This window comes from Mus caroli, chromosome 2 (genome assembly GCF_900094665.2).
Source record: "Mus caroli chromosome 2, CAROLI_EIJ_v1.1, whole genome shotgun sequence".
NCBI lineage: Eukaryota > Metazoa > Chordata > Mammalia > Rodentia > Muridae > Mus > Mus caroli.
Window position 1 is genome coordinate 24,639,082 of NC_034571.1, and position 23,104 is coordinate 24,662,185.

Below are 23,104 nucleotides of genomic sequence, written 5' to 3' on the forward strand. Positions count from 1 at the left end.
CCCTGGCCCTTTCTTCTCTTGGCTTCACCTCTTCCTGGTCCTGGCCCTTTCTTCTCTTGGCTTCACCTCTTCCTGGCCCTGGCCCTTTCTTCTCTCTTCCTTTTGTCTCCTCTGCTGGGTTTGCTCCTCATCATGGCTGCTTCCTCAGTTCTCAAGGCTTCTGGTTTCCCCGTGGGCCTTTTCTCTTAACTCTTGGCTTTCTTCTCATCTTTTTAAAAAACCCTCACCACCTTTGACTTCTTACTTCCATGGAGCCTGTCCTCTGTAAATTGCTCTGAGCATATTGATAAGGTTTTATCTAAAATGCCCTCATGTTTTGAGGAGCGATTTTCCATCTAAAGTGTATTAGTGGTCTTTTTGTTTTTTACTAGCTGTTACCCCTTTCCTTCCCTCTCTGAGAAGTTCCTACATCCAAGGTAGATGTATTTGGTAAATCATCTGTCTTTGGAGAGGCCCGTGTGTGCCTCTCAGCAGTGGGAGCTGTGTGGTAGGTCTAACAGACTCAGTTGGGCCACCTTCTCCTTCTGAGGCTGAGAGAAGAGCAGCCGCCCTCTTTGGTTCATAACTCCACCTTCATCCAGGCCAGCACCTGACCTCTCCACACCCATAGATCCCCAAATAGATCCAAGGAACCACATGATGAGACGGGCTCACCCCAGGAGCCAAGGTCCCTAATGCGATTCATCACACATCCCTTTGTCCTCTGTGGACTCTGGGGATTAGGTCAAATGACTGGCGTCATGTGACTGAATGTATAGCTTATGAAAAGTGGGGCCACAATAAAGGCTTCTGAACACACAACAGAACATGAATCCATAATGAAACACATTCTGAGCCCAGGGTACCTCTGACAGTGCTCGCCCAGGCCACAAGATGTGAACTCATGCAGCTTTGGTTCTGAGCACACACGTGCTCTTTGTACGCCATTATGCCAAACAACGCCAAAGAGCACTGCCTTAACCTTCGAGGTGCAGATCCGAGGGTGTGTTGGTGCTATAAACTGCAGGGTTTGAGTGTCACCAATAGCTTCCTGCTCTGTGGAAGCAGTGGCTTAATTACAGGAAATGGTAGACACTGGTAGATTAGAAGTTTGAAGTCATCCTCAGCTAGATAGTGAGTTATTAGCCCGCTTGGGCCATAAGAAGCTGTCTTTAGGAAGAAAACACCATTCAATGAGGCTGGCAATGGCTCTGCTGCTCTCACAAAGCACATGGCTCAGTTCCCAGCACCCCGTAGTTCACAACCACTTGTAACTAATCACACAGAGCCGGGCAGTGGTGGCGCACGCCTTTAATCCCAGCACTCGGGAGGCAGAGGCAGGCAGGTCTCTGAGTTCGAGGCCAGCCTGGTCTACAGAATGAGTTCCAGGACAGCCAGGGCTACATAGAGACATCCTATTGGGAAAAAGAAAAAAAGAAACAAACAAACAGACCAGGCCACTCAAAATATGTTGGCTTGAGATCGGGAAATGTAATTCTCAAGTGGCCAGTCTCACTCTGCCCAGTGACTGTCATCAGGCAAACAGATGGGAAATGTTAGGTGTGGGGAAGAAGAGCCTTGGTCGCCATGGGTGGAAGTGTGAACTGGCAGTGTGGAGGTTTACAGAAAGCTAAAAATAGAGTTACTCTGTGACCTAGCTATGTCACTGATGAGTCCTAAGACTCCATATCCTGCCCCAGAGACACTCGCTCATCCTTGTTCATTGCGGCTCTATTAAAAATAGCTAGAGGTTGGAGCAAGCCTAGATGTCTATCTACTGATAGACTCATAATGTGAACTTAGTACTGTATTAGGCAGTCCTCTAGAGTAACAGAACTCATAGAATAAATCTCTTTGTATACATAGAAAGGGGATTCATTCGAATGATTTACACGCTGTGGTCCAGCTACTCCACCAATATCTGGCTGTGAACAGACAGTGTAAGGATCCAGTAGCTGCTCGGTCCACGGGGCTGGGTATCTCAGTTGCTCTTCAGTGTACCCCAGAATCCTGAAGAAGCAGGACTTGCTAGCAAGGCGAGGGCAAGCAAGCAAAGAGCAAAAAGCTTCCTTCTTCTGTGTCCAGTAGAGGAAGTGGCCCAGATTCGAGGTGGGTTTCCCCAGCTTGAGAGAACTGGATTAAAGGCACGTCTTCCTACCACATAGATACAGATTAGGAGTAGATTTTCCCACTTCAGATTAATCAAAAATCACTCGCATGCGCTTTCCATTTTGGGGTTTTAGTTAGTTTTAGATGTAGTCAAGCTGACAGCTAAGAACAGCCTTCACAAGTACTACACACCGTGGGATTTTATCAGCTTTAAAGAAAAGTGAAATTATACAATTTACGGAAAAAGGGATGGAAGTGAAAATACAGTTTTTAAATATTGTATTTTTAATTCTGTGTCTATGTGGGTATATGTATTTGAGCGAAGGTGTTCACAGAGAACGGATCCCCCACGCACTGGGGTTGCAGGCTGCGAGCTGCCACATGTGGGTGCTGGGAACTACACTTGGGTTCATTATAAGAGTGTTAACTACTGAATTTCTCTCCATCCTCCAGAAACTATATGATGAGGTAAGGTAATTCAGGCTCAGAAAGGCAACGCACACCAGGTACTCACTCTCCTCTGCTCACCTTAGCTCCTGTTTTTATGAATATTCATTTATATGGGAGTGGCAGAAGTAGGTGGCAGGGAATTCATGAGACCATAAGAAGATGGAAAAGACAGTGTGGGTAACAGAACACCTTTGAGGGACCAGAGGCAGGACATTCAGGAGTGCAGAGGGTCAGCCAAAACCTAGTAGGTATTAAAAATGCTACAGAAAACCCTGCTACTTTGCATTCTGGGATTTAAAAAAAAAAAAAAAAGAAAGAAAGAAAAGAAAAGAAAGAAAAGTGTCACTTTCCTGGGGAGGAAAAAGAATTTCCAACAACCTCCAAAATGACCCTAAATACACTTCTGCCATTTTGTTGATGTGAGGCAGCGTTCTCAGCACTGACTTTTATAAAATCAAAATATCCATCCATTCTGGGTTCTGTAGTATAAAATATTCTGCCAAGATTTAATTCTCATTTATTCAAATTTGTTTCTCTCTTTAATTAAAGATAAAATACATTTTTACTAAAGAATTGTTTTAAAATCAATTCCTTTATGGTTAATTATCAGTAAGTGTTTGGCTTGCATGTCTACTTTATATTGGATCTATATACGAAGGGTCGCAGGGCTATGTGAACATTTCTCAGGAAAAGGGGTCATGAGTGACAAAAGCTTTAGAAATCTTGGTGTGAGTCTCCAGGAGGCCAGCAGGTGCCGAGCCAAGTTTGGTCAAACCCCCTGGGACTAAGCAAGAGGGTGCAGAGACAGCAGCAGTCCATCCGTCCCCCCGGGGGGCATCGGGGACAGGGTGTGTGACAACTGAATAGTCCTTTAAGGGAGGGGCGTACACAGATGTCACCAACAGCTCAGGAAGGGAACCAAGTGTTAGTGTATAAAGCAAATTACTTTTATGTCTGGACTCGGGCCACTTGTCCAGTACAGAAGCAAGGAGAGGATGCCCTGGGCTCTGGAGCACACAGAAAGAATATCTGAGAAGCAATTTGATTTCAGGCAGGCTTGGCTACATCTCCATTCATTATGGAGTTTTTGAAAAAATCCCTCTCTAAGGACTGTGTACACAATTCTAATCTACTTTATTTGCTCCCTGGACATAAGACAGACAGGAAGTGCACTAAGATGCTTGTCTGCGGTACGATCTGCTCCTGTTCCCTGGTACACCGTTCTCTGTGCTCTCCCTCCTCCCTCTGTGCTCTCCCTCCTCCCTCTGTGCTCTCCCTCCTCCCTCTGTGCTCTCCCTCCTCCCAAAGCCTCTTCCCTTGACAGCCTCTCAGCTTTGAGAGGCTGAACATTCTGGTGATTAACTCAGAAGGGGATTTCAACCATGAACCATTCCCTTCCCCCCACCCCCAGATTCATCCAGGAAAGAGAAATGTCCTCAAATAAGTCCGGCTGGCGTGAGGACAAACACCGGAACTGTAACTCTGGTCTGGGTGTGATGTCAGTTATAAAACACTCCGGTATGGTGCTGCTGGCTTGACACTAGGAGGAAATCCTGGCAGAATTATAGCCATGAAGCCAGTCTAGGGATACAATACAGAAACCTATAACTCAGATACAAAAACAATCTCTGAAGGCCCACCAGCCACCCACCCTCCTCTTTTTTTTTCCAGGAGGATTCAATGAAATTAGAATAAAATAAATTTACATATATATCAATTTTATTATTAAAATATATTCACACTAGTAAATAGAGTTATTGGAGAAGGGCAAGCTTGTCTGCATGCCAGACTCAAAAATAGACCTCTTTGGCTTATCAGAAAACAAAGTTATTGTCTCCTCTCCAAATGTAAATCTCTTCTTGGAGCCAATAAGTGCAGTATGTTCAAATGTAATGCTTTGTCAGGCTCCCACCTCATAAACCCGCAGCCCATAATAGTAAATTACATTCCGCCGAGCCGTATCAATCTCTGTTCTACCACCTCACGGTGAAGGGAGCCCAGCAATTGATGTGTCGAGAGGAAGGAGAAAAAGTTATTTGAGAACAAATAAAATGGGCTATAAAGTTTGTTAAAACGTAATAATAATAGGGGAGAGACAAAGAGAGCCGCTTCCAAGGCTGCACACAGAAGACTGCCCTTGGCTTGCTGTGAAATAATTCATTTCCTGCTGCAAGTCTGCAGCCATGTGTTTTCTTTAAGATCCATGTTCACTATGCAGGGGGTGGGAATAGGCTCTGAAGGAGACCCGGAAGTTTGTGGCATCTCAGACAGCTGGGTATCTGAACCCCTACTTTTCCTTGAGACCTTAACCCACCCACACCCATGGTCTCAGCCACAATCGTGGATCCTGCAAAGGGAGGTGACAGAGGGGACCTTGATGGCTTTGCCATTTAGCAGACTGCTAGCAAGGGTGTTTATTACAGCTGTCTTCTCCAGTGTCTCTCTATTCTATTGGATTAGTTTTAGGACCATCAAGAACACTCTAGAACGTTCCCCATCTGTAACTTAGACTGTACCAAACTGGAAACTGCCGTTTAGGTACCTTTGAGGGGTGGTGGGGTCTGAATTCATAGTTTTTATGTTTTCTAAGTTGTGTGTGTCTTCCATCCAGAGGTTGGCTTGTCTCTGCCAAGGCCAAGGGCTCTCTCCTTGTAGCTGTCAGCATCCTGTTGGTGCTGTAGCTGTCAGCATCCCGTTGGTGCTGGTTGCTGATGTTTTCTGCTAGATCGACACTTCCCATAGCTGTTGTCTCCTAGAGATCAGCAGCTATGGAGAGAGAGGCCAGCAAACCAATCCTGTGTGATTGGGGCTGAGGCTACACCTCAAAGGCAGATGTCTAAGAGCCAGCCCTTCTGTACAGCTAAGCTTTCTTACACCTCAAAGGCAGATGTCTGAGAACCAGCCCTTCCATACAGCCAAGCTTTCTTTACGTTGCCCTCATCCTGGTGGCCCATGTCTTAATTCCAGCACTGAGAGGCAGAGGCAGGTGGGTCACTATGAGTTCAAGGCCAGCTTAGTCTACATAGTAAGACCCTGTCTCAGTAAAATTTAAAAATGTATTTTATATGTATGGACTTTTGTATATATGTTTGTACACTACATGTGTGCCTGGTGCCTACAGAGGCCAGATGAGAACATGGCATCTTCTGGAACTGGAGTTAAAGACAATTGGAGCTGCCGCGTGGGTGCTGGGATTGAACCCAGGTCCTCTGGGAGAGCAGCCTGTGTTCTTAACCATTGACTTTATATTATACTGGACTAACTAAGGCCATTTTCATGAAGTATTCAATATGCGTTGGCCTACGTGCCTCGCTTTGCTATCCTCCACTTTCTCACCTGTCCCAGCTCCTGTCAGTCCCCTTCATTGCCTGACAGGACCCTTCCACTTTCATATCATCCGTGTGGAAAGGATTTTGTGCATAGATATAGAGAAGGAGCGTTTTGAACCCACAGTGAGAGCAAGTGAGTGAATGATATTCCTCCTCCCCCCTCCTCCTCCTTCCTCCTCCTCCTCCCCCTCTTCTTCCTTCCTCCTCCTCCTCCTTCCTCCTCCTTCCTCCTCCTCCTCCCCCTCCTCTTTCTTCCTCTTCCTCCTTCCTCCTCCTCCCCCTCCTCTTCCTCCTCCCTCCTCCTCCTCCTTCTCTTCCTTCTCCTCCCTCCTCCTCCTTCTCCTCCTTCTCCTCCCTCCTCCTCCTTCTCCTTCCTCCTCCTCCTCCCCCTCCTCCTTCTTCTCCTTCCTCCTCTTCTTTCTTCTCCCTCTCCTTCTCCTCCTTCTTTTTCTTCTTCTTCCATTCTTCTTCTTCTTCCTCCTCCTCCTCCTCCTCCTCCCCCTTTTCCACCACCACCATCATTATCATGGTTTTTCTAGACAGGGTTTCTCTGCAGCCCTGGCTGTCCTGGAACTTACTCTGTAGACCAGGCTGGCCTCGATCTCAGAAATCCACCTGCCTCTGCCTCTGCCTCCCCTTACTCCCTCTGCTGGGATAAAAAGCATGGACCACCACCACCCTGCAATATTTGTCCTCCTGAGACCAACTTAATCCACATAATGTGATGATCTTCAGTTGTATCCATTTTCCTACAAAGGAAATGACCTCCTCCTTCTTTATGGTTAGGAATTCCATCATGTACATACACATTTTCTTTACCTTTGCTGTGTTGTTGAACACTTAGGTTTTTGTTTGTTTTTGTTTTTTGTTTTTGAGACAGGGTCCTACTCTGTGGCCTTGGCTAGCCTAGAACTCACTGACCAGGCTAGCCTCAGACTCAGAGATCTACTTGGCTTTGCCTCCTGAGCGCTGAACTCAAAGGTGTGCACACTACACCTGGCCTGGTCAGCTAGTCCGAGTCCAGCATTTGGCTTCTAGGCCTTGGGCTGCACTGCACACTGGTGTGACCTGTTGACTGGAGTCCTCCACACGAGTTCCCAGGAGTGGTGGAGCTGGGACGTTTCCCGGATGTGTATGCTGACCTCCATAGAGGCTGGAGAAGTCCACCCAGCTTTGTGCACATCCTCACTAGCGTCTGCGGCTATCAGTTTCACAATGGCTGCCACTCTGATTGGCGTGGACTATCAGACTCTGATGGGGGTCTTGGTTTGCTTTTACACGACTTACTTCCATCTTAAATTATATGCATGTGAGTGCTAAGCCCACGGAGGCCAGAAGGGGGTGTTGGATCCCCCAGAGTTGGAGTTCCAGGCGGGGAGCTGCACTCTGCGAGGGTGACATTTCCTCTTGTTCCCTGCAGTTCTTCAGTGCGATTTCGTTTGTGTTCTCTGATGACAGGTGAAGTTGAGCATTTTTTCCTGTGTTCATCAGTCATTCGAACTTCATCTCTTGAGAACTGTCTGCTCGTCTCACTGGTCCTTCTTCACTGGATCATCCATTGCTTGTGGCTGTTTCCGAGTTTGAGAAGGCTGTTTCTCCCCTCCCCTCCATCCCTCCTCTTCCATGATAGACAGGAGTAAGGATCACGGGACAGGATTTCTGTGGAGTATTAGCTCTCTGCCCTCCTTCCATCCCATCAAATCCACAGCCACGAAGCAGGTTTATTCAGGGAAGATGCCTGCCTGCATTAGAGCAGCTGGGTTCTGGTAGAGAACACCCTCAGAGCCAGCTCTGGAACTGTCACTAATCCCCATGGTGGATTAGTGTTCATCACTGTGGTCACAGTTATCCTCAGTTTCCTTGTCTATCAAATGGGGCAGCAATCACTACTCTCGACTTCATGGCAGCCTGCTCTAGAGAATGGAGGGAACATGAGGGTGTGTGTCCATGTGTGTCTGTGTCTCTGTGTGTATGTGTGTCTGTGGACATATGTGTATATGTATTTGTGTGTGAATGTGTATGTATGTCTGAGTATGTGAGTGTGTCTGAGTGTATGTGTGTGTGTATGTGAATGTGTGTGCATGTATGTACATGAGTGTGTGAGAGTGTGTGTATTTATGTGTATGTGTATATTATGTGTATGTATATATATATGTATATATATATACATATATATTGTGTGTGTACAAATGTGTGTATATGTGCGTGTATGTTGTGTGTGTGTGAGGGGTGATTGATATAAATTCTGTAGTTGCAGAAGACTGAAATGAGCTGGCTCCCACTGGGCAGGCTCACTCAGACATGAAGGATGCAGCTTGAGTTCTGTCATAGAGTAACTTGCACACACCCTCCCCACCTTGGGAATATTTGTCAATATTGAGTGTAAGCACGTTGTTCAATGACAGTCACCATGCACTGTCTAGTCCCAGCTCTGGAGAAGTGGAAATGACTGAATCATTTCATGCCAAAGATGACTGCCCATGAGGCGACACCAGCAAAACAGCTCATTGCCTTTATTATTATTAATTACTAATTAAGCAGGGCTCCTCAAGGCTTGGCTAGGCACAAACTCCCTATGACAGTAGCCAAGATGACCTTGAACTTCGGATCCTCCTGCCTCAGCCTCCCAAGTGTTGGCAGCATAGGTATGAATTCCACACCCAGCTAATTCTGATAACATTTAAATCCTGGAATATTTTGCTGTAATGTGAAATCTAGAACTGAATTGGCAGGTGGTTCATAGTCCTGGCTCTCTTGGTTTTATCTCAAGGGTTGTTATTGTTCATTCCCTGTGCCACGTGCCTTTAGAGAACAACAGACTGAAGCCCTTGGATAAGGACAGGGCCAAAGTAAGGATGCTATCATCCTTAAGAGGGCAGCAGTAAGAGCAAAGAAAAATTAAAATGCAAAGTAGAATTGCTTGTGCGAAGCACATGTGCTTGCTCTCTCGCTCTCTCTCTCTCTCTCTCTCTCCTCATTATCACTTGGTCCTTCCAGGAAGCTCTCACATCTCTGCAGCTCATCCTTATGTGGATTAGGGATAATAAACAGCCCATTAATGAAGGCCTGCATGAAGAAATGGAGTTGGACTCTGCAGCAGAGCTCCGCAGCTGACAGAGGTTAATAACTCCATTACTGCAGCTCTACGCCTGAGCTGCCCGACCAGCAGGGTGTTAGCCTTATCTTACTCCTCATTAATTGAGCTAATAGAACCCGGGTGACCCTGGCTCGCTGCTGTCGTCACAGAGTCTGCCAGACATGGGCTGGAATACTTATCATCAACCAGACCGGGATGTCTCTGACTAGGTAGGGTTCCTTTCTTGAGGACCTGTGAGCTGCAAACCACAGACTCTAAGCAGCGCTGTCTGGCACAGTGGGGAGGGGTCTCTGCATTGACCACTTGTTTTCTACAAGCAAAAGCATAGGTCCAGTTGCTGCCTTCAGTCTTGCAGGCCTGAGCTTTCCTGCTTTGGCTTCATGATTGGAATTCTAGTACTTGAGACGCTGAGGCAGGGTCCATGAATTAAAGGCCAGCCTGGACTGTAGAGTGAGACCCTGTCTCAAGGAGACCACACACACACACACACACACACACACACACACATTGACTTTGGAGGAAGTGACTGCTATTTCAGCTAATCCCCTGGGGTTAAGGGTGCAAAGCTTTAGTCAAGTGTCCCCTTTGAGACACCAAGAAATCAGGTGCACTCATAGCATGGGAGCCTCTGAGATCACACAGATACTGGTGTCCATCTGTAAAAAAAAAATGTGTATCCCCATCTCCCATGCCTGCAGGCACATAAGAGTAAAGGTCCTTTAGGACCCAGGTGTGTCCAACCTGTGGCCCATGAGACACGAGACCAAGGCCAAGTCAGCTGTGCATTCAGCCTGCCACAAAACCTCCCTTGCCTGTGGGATGGATGTGTGCATGTGTGCCTCCCTTGCCTGTGGGATGGATGTATGCGTGTGCACCTCCCTTGCCTGTGGGATGGATGTGTGCATGTGTGACTTGATTCTTTTTATTTTTATTTCTTTTTTTTTTTTTTTTTTTTTTTTTTTTTTTTTTTTTTTTTTGGTTTTTCGAGACAGGGTTTCTCTGTGTAGCCCTGGCTGTCCTGGCACTCACTTTGTAGACCAGGCTGGCCTCGAACTCAGAAATCCGCCTGCCTCTGCCTCCCGAGTGCTGGGATTAAAGGCGTGAGCCACCACGCCCGGCTTTTATTTTTATTTCTTAATGACTCATTTATTTCATGTATATGAGTGCCCTATTTGCATGTACACCTACACACCAGAAGAGGGCATCAGATCTCATTACAGATGGCTGTGGGCCACCATGTGGCTGCTGGGGATTGAACTCAGGACCTCTGGAAGAGCAGACAGCGCTCTTAAGCGCTGAGACACCTCTCCAGCCCCATGACTTGATTCTAAAATGTGATCTATAGATGAAATTGCCTGCCATGTTGCAATGTAAGAAGTTGGACATGTCTGAGTGGTAGATATGACCCAGTGACAGGCAGATAAATGGAAGCCCAAGCTCTGTCACTTACAGTGAGTGAGAGTGAGCTGCCAGGTAGAGGTCACACCTAGCCACAGATATCAGAGTTCACTGTAGGCTTCTTGTACACTGGCTAATTCAGTTCACTTCTAGGTTCCAGGCTTTTGATGCATGCAGGGCTCTGGTAAGGGCTGTGGCTTAGGACAGCTTATGCCCCTGTGTAATGTGGTATGCCTGGTCCTCCATAGGACAGCTTATGCTGGTGCTGGTCCTTGACCATGTGACATTAAAGCTCACTCAGGAATCCAACCCCTCTCTGTATCCTGCAGCATGTGATCTTCCTGTGCCTCTATGTGGCACCATGTGGGTTCTGGGCTGTCTCTTGTGCACTGTCTCTAGCATAGACCTTACAAGGCTGAGACACAGTCTTCTAGGGCTGCTGGCCCAGCTACAAAGGTGCTTGCCATGCCTGCTGTATTTGGAGATAGCACTGTGACTGACCTAAAAGTGACTCTCAGCAGTCGGCAGGAAACAGACTTCACTGTAGCACAGCTAAGTGCCCCACTGGTAAACCACTTCTGGAGGTGTTGGGGGACGGGGCTAGCCTGAAACAAGGCTCCGAAGTGCCTGAGCTCTGAGAGGTCTGAGGTCAGAGGGCAGGCTGCCTTGGGAGTTGAGTCTGGGGCTGAAGACTTAGGTATACACAGCCTTGGCAGTGAGGGGCCATGAGCCCACGGTCCCTGGGGTTGTAGCATTTTACTCTTTCAGTAAATCAGAAACAGAGCAGACAATGAGAATGCTCCCATTAGTCACCTGCCAAGAGACTGTTGGCTTTTTACCATTTATTTCCAATGTTTGTGTAAGAAAAAATTCTGGGGAAGAGGGCCCTGCACAAATGGAGGAGGACACACTGCTTTTTCCTGGGTTAAAACTTGATGACAGTCTGTTACTAGGTCTGTTGTCTATCTCAGAGAGCACAAGAGCAATTACTTTGGAAGCAAGGACATCAGAAATGTCTGCTACCTGTGGCCTTTACCCACAGCCACGAGGGTTTTTGCAGATTGTTAAAATCTGTGAATCAAGACAGGCCAAGGTGGCCACAGCTATGGCTCTGTGGGCCTGATGTGGAAGTTGGGACTTGGGAAGAGTGCCATGTGGTGTCTCAGCATGGTAAACAGCTGGAGAGCCTAGGAGAGCTGGCCTTCAAGAAATCAGGTCGTCTTAAGGAAGAGTCCCTGTAGACTGGCTTAAGAGACCCCGAAGAGCAGGGATTGGCGCACTATTTTCTTAACCATGATTTTGTGAGCTAAGCCCTGGGCCAGCGATGTGCTTCAGTGGGAAAAGCCCTTGCTGCCAAACCTGACGCCATGAGTTTAATCTCTGGAAGTCAAATAAGAACAGGGAGGAAGTCAGAGGTATGTATTGAAGTTCAGTGCTATTGGCCAGTTTTTCTGAATGTAGCCCAGGGGCATCCAGACCTACCTAGAGCATAGACCCCACTCTTCTGTACCCCCAAGAGGCCTAGGAGAGGTTCTTTGCTGTCCCTTATTCCTAGCATGCTGTCATGGTTAATCATCATCTTTATTAGATCCAGAATGTCAGACAGTTTCCTGGGGAAGCTTTACCTAGAAGCCCACAGCACCATCTCATGGGCAAGCAACCCAGATGGACCGTAAACAGGAAAGCGAACTGAACACCAGCGTTCATTGCTCTCTGCTCCCTGACTGTGGATGCCTGTGTGACTAGCTGTCGTGTGATCCTGCCTCCATGACTTCCCCTCCAGGATGAGCTGTATCCTCAGCCAGTGAACTGAATCACTCTTTCTTGCGTTACTTCTAGCCAGGTGTTCGGTGGTAGAGAGGATAATGGTTGGTACAATTCTCCAAGTACATGTGCCATCGGGAGAGAAAAATGGACGTCGTGCCAGAAACTGCTAAGCCTCAGGGCCAGGAATTGCCCCTCTGTCCAGCTTCAAGGCCCTACCTCTTTTCTGGCAAAGCCGGCTCAATCCCCTCCCTTCATCAATTCCAGCCTCTTATTAGAGGTCCAGTGCCTTGCATTCAGCAAGAACCAGGTTGGCCCAAGATAGCTGTAAGACATCTGGGAAGATAAACAGGCCTTCTCTAGGGCAGAAGTCAGATCAAAGCAATCTCCTGCCTCAGGTGGAGACTGACAGGTGACCTTTAGCAGAACGGAGCCCAGGGTAGTTGGCATTTGAGTGGCGCCATGATAGAGATGCCCCCATTTGAGACAGACACGACGCTCAACCGTTAACTTAAATTCATTTCCTGGAGACGGGCACGCACCTGGCAATATCGGCCGACTTGGGGAATGGTGTTTGTTTTTCTTTACTCAGAGGAGACTCAGGAGACGTCAGTGTGGACTTCAATTTCCAGCTTCCTCAGAGGTATTAAATAAAGTGCTGATCTGCTGAACCCAGCCTCCAGCGGGAAAGCCGAGGCCCCTGCCAGCTGAGGCAGCACACGGTGGGCTGTGTGGAGCCGTCCTGCCTAAATATCAGCTAAACCATTTCACATCAAAAACTTTTAAGAGAGTCTCCCACAAATAAAATGCACCTTTGCTTTCTATGAGACTGTGAAACTCCAGGCACTGCAGTCCCTGTAGAGATTCCAGTCGCCCCTGCACTCACAGTGGGCCAGAGCCGCAGCCCCAGGCTGTCTGTCAGGCACAGCTTTCACTGGGTCTTCAATGTGACACCTCTGCTTTTGTCCTAGGCCTCTGCCTTTGGTGAGGGTATTCCAGAAACAGAGATAGGGCCACATGCTAAAGACATTCCAGGCAGGAGGGAAGCCCCAGCCTGCTCCTTCCCACCTCACCCCCACTCCCATTTTTTTTTCCTGTTCTCATGTCTCTGTTCACCCACCTACTTCCAGTTCTCCTTTCTGAACCTGCCTAGCTCAAACACTGCCTCCTACAGAAACGCTTGCCCTCTGGCCTCTCCAGGCTCCACGTGAGTGCAGAACTACACACATTGTTCTTGGTGTGACAGGTCAGTGGTCATGCCCATGGCATGCTTGCTCTGCAAATCCCACTTGAGTTCCCAGGACACAAAGGGAAAGGAAACCTGGTATGCTTTGCCATCATGTGTCTTCCCTTCGGGCTGGAGTGAGGAAGGTATGTCACAGTCCGCATGCATGTGGCATACCAGGTTCTATGAAGAATGAGGGAGAGAGGACAAGAGAAGGGAGAGGAAGGGAACCTGTTGGCTGGCAGGGAAGGCCTTTGTGACATGGGACAGAGGCTTGCTGCGGTGAGACTGGTGTGTGACTGTGATATCTCATGCCTGTAACCTCAACCGTACGGGGTCAGAGGCAATAGGATTGTTTCAAGTTCCTGCTCAGCTTGGTCTATCTAGCAGACATGGCTCCTCCCAAGGCCTCTCTCCTGGGCTTTAGACTCCCTTCTAGCCACGTCCTCACATGATCATCCTTGTGCATACAGGGCCCAGATGTCTTGGAATGTCTGGGAACACGTAGAGCTTGTTGGCTCGGCCTCTGGTTGCCGAGAGTAACTTAGTCACCCCTCCAAAGCCCTGTCTCTAACAGTTGTCCTCTGAAGCTCCAGGAGCAGGAGCTTGCTCATATCAACCTCAGGGACACAGGTCAGCATGTACTGAACACCCAGGGAGCTCAGGTCAGCATGTGCAGAACACCCGGGATGGGTCTGGGTAAGGCAGGAGCTGGGTGGGTGGAGCTGGTGGACCTCCAGTTCATACATGTTCAGTGTGGTAGTGTCCCTGGGTTCTAGAAGGAGCTCCCACCTTGCTTATTTCTTTGGTGGTTCCAAATATGACATGGATGGACGGTGGCCCTGGTTGTTCATATGCAGCAGTAGAAGGCTGAGAGCCTTGAGGGAATTTTGGTCTATCTAGAATGTTCTAGATAGATGGAGACCTGCCCAGCCAATTCTCCTCGCAGTGTTTCCAAGCGTATCCCTCCTCTCTCTGAGGAGCCCTAGGTACATCCCTCAGAGTTGCTTTGGGGTTCTTATTGACTACTTCTTGTGAGGCTTTTGCTCTGCACCCCGAGCTAGCTCGCACTATGTAGATGAGATGTGGCGAGCCTCCCCCAGCTCAGCTCTGGCCGGCTTGGAGAGGAGATCTAATATTGCTCACCCCACTTGATCCTGTCTCATTTGGTGTCTGTTTCTAGATCACAGGGTTTAGTGGCCTTGGTCCTTCAGTATTTGTGAGGTGACTTGGATTCTGTTATTGCTCTTGGCCTAACCCCACAGAGCCCCCGTACATTCCCCAGCGTGTTCACCAGGGCCCCCACACTGTGTCAGAGACCATTACCTGATGGTTATACAACCAGTCTGGAAAGCTGTTGCTTATGCCTGTTCCTAGGTTACAAACAGGAGTTGGGGACAGGGGAGACACCTCCCAACCTCCCAACCCATCTCTGCCTTGTCACTGTAGGCCCAAAACACCAGGCTGTCTTTTCTCTTTGCATGGCTCAAATAAGGAAAGCCACACCCAGAAGTGCCCTGGGTTCACCCTCCTCATGGCCCTGAAGAAGAGATAGAAGCTCAGAGAGCTGAAACCGGTCCCCTGGAGCTACTACTACTGTTGGCTTGGGGCTAGGCCTCCAGTCCCAGCTGGGGCTTGGCAGTGGTCTCAACTGTTCTTCCTTTTGCTGTTAAATGCCATAGTCTCCAGGTGAGGGGCCGAGCTGCCCACCAGTCTTCCCACCCTTGTTTGCTTCCCACCCAGCCTTATGGCAGCCATGGCAGGTTGGATTGCATTTTACCTGGTGGAGTCTCCGTTGGTTGTTTTAGCTTTGTACCAGATGTGGCACAGGGCAAGAAGCTCTGGGAGGGCCGCCCTCCCTCCCTCAACAATAATTAGCCTTGTAAGACTAATGGAGGAGATCGTGTCTAATTACCCCATTGAAGGCCCAATTATGCGATTAGCTATAAGCTAATGATGAAAAGAGCCTCTCATTTGCATAGCATTAAGTTAATTGCACCATAATCGGAGGGGTCGGGTGGGTGATGACGGCAGGATTGTGTTCTGAAAGGCTCCTAATGACCAGGGAGGACTGTCCGCTGACAGCTTTATTAATTAACAGAGATCCGGTTCCAGGCTGGAATGGCAAGTGGCAGTCGGTTTAAAGGCTGGGCTTCTCAGAAATCGAGAGATGGGGGTGGTGGGGGCCTTGCTGCTGGTTCACGGCCCCTGCAGGCAGTGTTCTGGAGAAGTCTTCACACCCTTGCAGGGCCCTTCTGGCTGTGCTTTCTGCACACTCCGGCCGCTCATGCTCACCTGCTCCCTGACCGACCAACCAACTGTGTGAGCCCTGCTGGGGACCCAGCACCACCTGTGGAGCTTCCCCAGAGGGTCCCCCTGCTGCTCAGCTGCTCCCCACAGTCTGTGGAGTCAGCACTAAGTCAGCCTGATTGTTCATGTTTGTCAGTGAGATTTTCAGAGTGTGGATAATCTTGAGAGTGCCATAAATAAATAAATAAATAAATAAATAAATAAATAAATAGCAAGATTCCCAAAAACTTGAGCGGGTGGGGCTGGAGCTCAAAACCATGTGCCAGGGAGCCGCACACAGGGCTCTGCTGTCTTGTGATTTTGACGCCTTCTTCCAAGGAGGTTCACGGCCATCCATCCCCACTGTCCACTCTTCTCATTTTGTCTGCCACCTGGCCACTGGCCTTAGGGACTCTGTCTTGGTCACTGTTTGGTGAATGAGCAATGAAGCCAGTTGAAAGAGAGATGGCCTGGGCTGTGACCCAGTTGCTTCCCGGTAGCTTTAAACAAATAGAGTCACTGGTACTTGCAGGCCAGCTTGCTCCTTCATCTCCAGAATGCTGTAGTACTTTCAGTACCTGGAACTCCCTAAGCACCAGGAAGTCTTACACTGCCCATGTGTGTTTAGTGGGCATCCAAATGCCCTCTGTTGGCAGAGGGCTCAGCGTTCTGTTTCTCGTGATGAGTGATGTATTTGCATTTGATTTAGGCTTCTTAGGAAGAATTCACAAGAGTAGGATCACTGTGCCGGTTCCAAAGCTAATTACTCTTGTAGTTGAAAGAGTCGGGGCTGGGGAGCTGGCTCGGCGGTTGGGAGCACTTGCTGCTCTTGCAGAGGGCACACACGGTGGCTCACAACCATCTGCTGCTCCTATTCCAAGGGATCTGATGCCCTCTTTTGGCCTCCTCAGGCACCTGCATGTGTGTGGTGCACATAAACTCCTGCAGACACACAGAGAGACATATAAATAAAAATAATATAAATAAATCTTCAGTGTAAAGTCTGGGGATGGATTGAAAAGGAAATCTTAAGAGAATAATTGAAAATTAATTTTTTTTTTTGAAAGAGGGTTTCTCTGTGTAGCCCTGCCCATCCTGGAATTCCCTCTGTAGACCAGGCTGGCCTTGAACTTATAGAAATCCCCTACCTCTGCTTCCCAAGTGCTGGTATTAAAGGCATCAGCCACCACTGTCCAGCAAAAATTCATGATTTTAAACTCTAAGCTACCAAGGAAAGCAGTGTATCCAAAGGCCATCAAAACAGCACTCAGAACAGGAATGAGCAGAGAAAAGGCCGCTGCCAGACGGCCTGAGGGTGATTCTTTGAGAGAATTAATAAAGTTGGTAAATATCTATAGGAATAGTATAAGCAAGTTTATAGTATTTAGAAAAGACATCATTATACAATCCATATAGAACAGATTAAATTATTAGAAAAATTATATTGATAACTGCACAATAACTTTGGAAATATTGGCAAAAGGAAAATAATGTCTTAACAGTATTGACATAAGAAGAAATGGTAAATCCAAGCAATCTCTCTCTCTCTCTCTCTCTCTCTCTCCCTCCCTCCCTCCCTCCCTCTCCCTCTCCCTCTCCCTCTCCCTCTCTCTCTCTCTCTGCGTGTGTGTGTGTGTCTGTGTGTGTGTGTCTGTGTGTGTGTGTGCGCGCACACTCTGTGCCATGAACGATCTCCTTAGCCCCTCCAGGTATCCTAACTACTTATAACTACAGAATGAACTGAACCACACACATTTCTCCTCCCCTGAACACCAGCCCTATATGTTTTGAATACAGAAACAGCAGACTAAGACATTCATGGGATCAATCATCTTATGAATAAACCCTTTTCAGAAGACAGAAACTGAAGAAACGCTCCGCCATACATTTAACAACATTAATAGAAACTGTAAAACCCGACGGTAAAATAAGAGAGAAAAGATACGGACTACTGAAACACAATGTAATTCATAAACGGAGTTGCCAGCTCCTAAGCCAAGCATTAGCCTAGCACAATCCAGTCGCATATAAGACATCCAGGGACAGGGCCAGCATCAGAAAATGAGACTTGAACACATCACAGGAAGCCTGTTAGGGCATTACATCCCTGTATTCCCTTCTCAGGAGGCTGAGGCAAGAGGATCATGGGTTCAAGGCCAATCTGGAGTAGATAAGAGGGCAAGCAGGCAGGCAAGCAGGCAGGCAGCCAGACAGCCAGACAGCCAGACAGCCAGCCAGGCAGGCAGATTTACCAGAATATTAATTTAAAGGGAAAAATACACGGCTATTTCAATAGATGGAAATAAAACATTTGATAATATTAAATCCAAAACATCAGTGACTATAAATGAGAAGGAATTCTTAACCTGATATAGATATTTTCCCAAACAATACTCTCTTAGTTAGGGTTTCCATTGCTGTAAAGCGAGACCATAACCAAAGCAACTCTTATAAAGGAAAACATTTCACTGGAATTGGCTTACAGTTCAGAGGATCAGTCCATTGTCACGGCAGGAAGCATGGTGACATGCAGGAAGACATGGTGCTAGAGAGGGACCTGAGAGTTCTGGATTGACAGGCAGCAGGAGTATAGAAAGAGAGACACTGGGCCTGGCTTGAGCATCTGAGACCTCAAAGCCCCTCCCCAGTGACACACTTCCTCTAGCAAGGCCACCTCTCCAATAATGCCATACCCTAAGCATCTATGGAGGTCATTTTCATACAAACCACACATATAACAAACACTGACCTCATCAGGGACATGCTCAGAGCATGTGCTTTAAAGTTAAGCTTGAGACTATTCCCATTTCTAACATTTCCATGATGTATAACCAGATAGTGAAACATCAATAACGTGGCTGAATAACATGGTCTACAAGAACCAGAAACCCCTATGTGTAGATTTATGTTTGTGTACATTAAGAAAACCCTGAAGAATCTATGGCAGGGCTGAGGATGTGGCTCAGTTGGTCCAGTGCCTGCCTAGCACACATGAAGCCAGATTCAATCCCGAGTGCTGCAGACCTATAATCCTAATCATTTGGGAGCTGGGGGCAGAAGGACCAGATTATCCCAAGTTGTCTACAGAGCTGGAGGAGACAGCCTGTGATACATGAGACCCAAGAGAGCCTATGGACTTCTGCACTTACTATAAAGATACTATTTATAGGGGGAGGGGCTGGTGAGATGGCTCAGTGAGTACTTACTTTGCAACTTGATGGCCTGATTTCAGTCCCCAGAACCTATGTAAAGGTGGAAGGAGAGAACTAACTCTGTAGAGTTGTCCTCTGACCTACCCACGGATGCCTCAGGCCGTATGCACACAGTGATAACTATTCTAAAAGACCCTGTGTGCTGGATGTGACGATGCACAGCTTTCATCCCTGCATCCAGGAGGTAGTGAGGGGCAGGTGCATCTCTGGGATCCGAGCCGGCTGGGGCTGCATAGTGACGGTGGTGATGGGAGTGGATGTTTTGAGCTCTCTGTGACTTATGTAAAAAAGCAGAGAATCAAGAACATTCCCGAAGGAAGGCCAAGTGGGAGGGCTCGCCCCGTTCAACACCAGAGCTGGTCTGAGATGTTAGGTACCAACGCCAGAGTAAATCCTCTAGCCGACAGGATGGAGTATAGAGCCCGGAAACGGCTCGCACCTGTAAGTGCTCCTTAATGTGGACAGAGAGGCAGGGCCCAGTGTGAAAAGATGAGTTTCTCCGGGACTGATGTCAGAACAGTTGCGTGTGCACACAGGGAAGGCTAAATTAGACAAGAATTCATACAGAATGGATGTCTTCCTGAGTCACCCAGAAGCCAAAGTGGGAAAGAAAAAGGAGCATGGAGTTCTTAGAACGCAGAGGGAATGGCTTGCGACCTTGGACTAGAGAGAACATCCTAAAACAGGCCTCAGAGAAGAGGACGTGAGCCCCACAGCCTGGAAGCTGAGGATTTCTACCCATCCAGAGGCTGGGTGTTCATTACTAGTCTCAGTGTGTGGCAAAAGCGGCCGGGGACATCTGCTCACGTTGTCCCACGCTCAGGAACAGAGATGAGCTGGTGCTTCTGCTTCACTCAAGGACACCTCTCTGAGACACACTAACAGATGCATCCGGAGGTTCGTTCCCATGGGGATTCGAAATCCTATCAACCTGACAGTCACAATTTACCATCACAGGACCAGCAAGATGGCTCAACAGGTAAAGCTGCTTGCCGCCAAGCCTGGGGACCTGTGTGATTCCGGGACCCACATGGTAGAAGGAGAGAAACGAGGTCCATAGCTTATCCACTGGCCCCTACACATGTCATCCTCACAGGCACTCTACACACACACACACACACACACACACACACATGTAATTTTAAAATCTTAACTATTTAACATGTGGTGGTTTTGTTCCTTGGTGCAGGGCCTTTACTTGGTTCAGGCTGGCCTTGAACTTACGGTATAGATGCAGGTATAGATACGGTGTAGACCTCGGATTAAATGAGGGAAATACTCTCATCCATCCTCTCACCGCAGACCGCTACTCTCTTCTCCGGAAGTAGTCTCTTTTAAGGGTTTCTAGAGCATTCCAGAACATTCTTCTGCATCAATGCAAATCTATGCACTTGTCTTTCTAAGAGTGGATGTGTAAGTGTGCATAGGTCAGATTCATCTTACTTTTCTGTAACCTGGTGTCGCTGTCGTGCATGTCCTGTGAATAGCTTGGGCGGGTCTCTGTCGGATTGCTTTCTTACTTTCACTCAGCAAAGGGTGCTATGGTCAGCTCAGCGCTCTGTCTGAATATTAAAATCCCAAGATGTGTTGTCCGTGACTACCGCTGACAGGCACAGAGCTCCCGATGTGCCTAGGGGACAAAGAATCAGACAACCGAACGTGAACGTGGCGTGTGCTCAGGAGATGGCTGTATCCAAGAGCCAAAGGCAGTCTGGATGTTTAGGGAGGCCAGGATGCAAGGCTTGAGATAGCCTGAGTGATGGCCTGGGGCTGGCAAGTCTGCAGCCCTCCCCAGGTTCACACTTCAGCGCAGCTGAATCTCCACCCCCAGGCTCAGGCTGGAGAAATGGCTAACAGCAGGAAACTTAAACTCTAGGAAGCCTAATTGTGGCCTAGGAGCAGTGATGCAGTGACAGGTTTTAAATATGTCAGTGTTTTCTCTAGGACTGGCTGTGTACCCGCAGCATTTGCTGTGCATGTGCGTGTGCGTGCATGTGCGTGTGCGTGTGTACTCACCCTTCCCTGTAGTTCATATAGAGAGGCCAGAGGTCAGAGTTGGGTGTCTTTCTCTATTGGCTTCCATCTTCCATTTAAAATTTTTTCTTATTTTATGTGTATGGGTGTTTTGCCTGCATTTATGTCTGTGCACCATGTGGAAGCACTGCCTGTGGAGGCCAGAAGAGCGTGTTGCATCCCCTAGAACGGAAGTTACAGATGGTTGTGAGCCACCACATGGGTGCTAGAAATTGAACCTGGGTCCTTTGCAAGAGCAGCAACTGCTCTTAATCTCTGAGCAGTCTCTGTAGCCCCTCCACCTAATTTTTTTTGAGACAAGGTCTTTCACTGAACCTGGAACTGACCATTTCAGCCAGACGGGCTGGCCAAGGAGCCTCAGAGATCTGCCTGTCCGTACCTCCCAAGCACTGGACTTAGTACACGAGCCACTTTTCCATGGGTGCAGGGGATTTGAACTCAGGTCTTCATGCTGTGCCGCCCACCAAGCTGATTCCGAATTCATGTCACTGACAGATATTTAGGCATCTCCAGAGTGACCAGGACACAGACCAGCTTCCTCTTTAGGCCCCAGCACACGAGCTGATGACAGCGCAGACTTCTGGAGCTGCTGCTGAGCCCAGAAGCTTATGGGAAAGAGAGATCATAGCCTGGCTGGAGAGAAAACAGGAAGGGCCGAGGGCGAGGACAGAACCAGCCCTGTCCGTCTCCCTGGCTTACTCCACCACTGAGCCTCAGTTTCTTCATTTGCAAAGTGGATCAATAGTGTATGCTGGGTGACACTGTGGAGGGCTCAAATGAGGCCGAGTTCATAGAGAGTGATGGATTGCAGCAATTATCCATGGAGAGCAGGATTAACCAGCAGCTCCCAGTGTAGTCCAGATCGCTCCATCAGAGAACTGGTACTACTGTATGAAGAACAAGAAGTCTTTTCACCTCGTCCTCCCACCTCCCCAGCTCTAAGATGGCAGCCATCTTTCCTCAAGCATACTGAGCGGGTAGACAGTCCTGTGTTGGAGGAGGCAGAGCCAGAGGCAGTCCTTCCGCAGCTCCATACCCCGCCATTGCCATCCCTAGCTATGGAGATCTTTTCCCGCTAATGGCCCTAACCCCTGTGGCTGCCCTGGATTGAAATGTCAGTCACTTTAGCTGCCCCTGGTCAAACGTGTTCAGTTGTCATCTGCTGAGTGCCCACGGCAACCACTGTGGCGTAATAGAGACAAACGCAGCGCCAAACTGGAACATGATGGGTCCGGAATTATGTATTTAATTCACAGTTGGAACGGAGTGCTCATAAAATCTTGATCATGATAGAGAGGCTAATAAACACTTCAGATCATAATGATCTGGGGGTGGGAGGGGTGGTTTGGTGAAGCAGTTAGTTTTAAAGTGGTTAGAGACAGAGAAAGTCAGCCAGGCAGAACTCTCCAAACACCAATCCAAGGAGTTGTCTCCGTGGGGTTGGTAATGATCTTGAGCAAGCCCTATTCTGGTTCTGTGGATGTTAGTTTGAGAGGCACACACAGCGAGGGCTGCGCTGCTGCTTGTGGACATTGCTCTGTGCCTTATGCTACATGGTGGCAGGTGCAGCCTGCCAGAAAGCATCCGCCTTCAACAGCCTGGACCAGGCATCACACAGTCTGAGCCCAGAGGGCAGCCAGGGGTGGCTTCAGCTTAGCAGGCCATGTACCATGGTGTGGAGCAGGGATGCAGAGTGAGGGGGGGGTTGGGGGGGAGGAGCTGTCCAGGGTAGAGAATGTGCTCCAAACCACTTACTTGTTGTGGTCCCTCAGGAGGCTTAAAGCTGCTGTGTTGGTTGGGAAAGCTACAGCCCTGAAGACTTAGTACAGGTCCAAATCCTGTTTTGCACATACTAGCCACATAACTTTGGGCAGCTCACTCACCTTCTCTGCAAAGTGGGGTTGATGATGAGCACCCATGGTAAAAAGTAAGTTACGAAAACTCATTCTGAGCTCTGAAGAAGCAGGCACCCATCATGGGCACCCATCATGTCACGTGGCCAGAATGATGACATTGGGAAAGGAGGCATCAAGACTGGTGAATTTGCAATTCTCCTGCCTCGACTTCCTGCGTTCCGGGATCATGGCTCTGAACCATCAGACCCGACTGAGAAGGTACCTGGAATCATATTCAGCAGGGTTGTTGACATTTTGGGGTGAGGGGGCAGCTCCGGTTTGGTTGTGCTTTGGAGAGGGGCTCCTGACCACTGATCCGTGAG

The 23,104-nt window shown here is 48.4% G+C and overlaps 1 protein-coding gene across 3 annotated transcripts in view; it reads left to right on the top strand.

The window, feature by feature from the left end:
• Window positions 1–23,104, top strand: part of Ak8 (adenylate kinase 8) — a 115,619-nt gene that overhangs the window by 67,943 nt on the left and 24,572 nt on the right. The window lies entirely within an intron of this gene.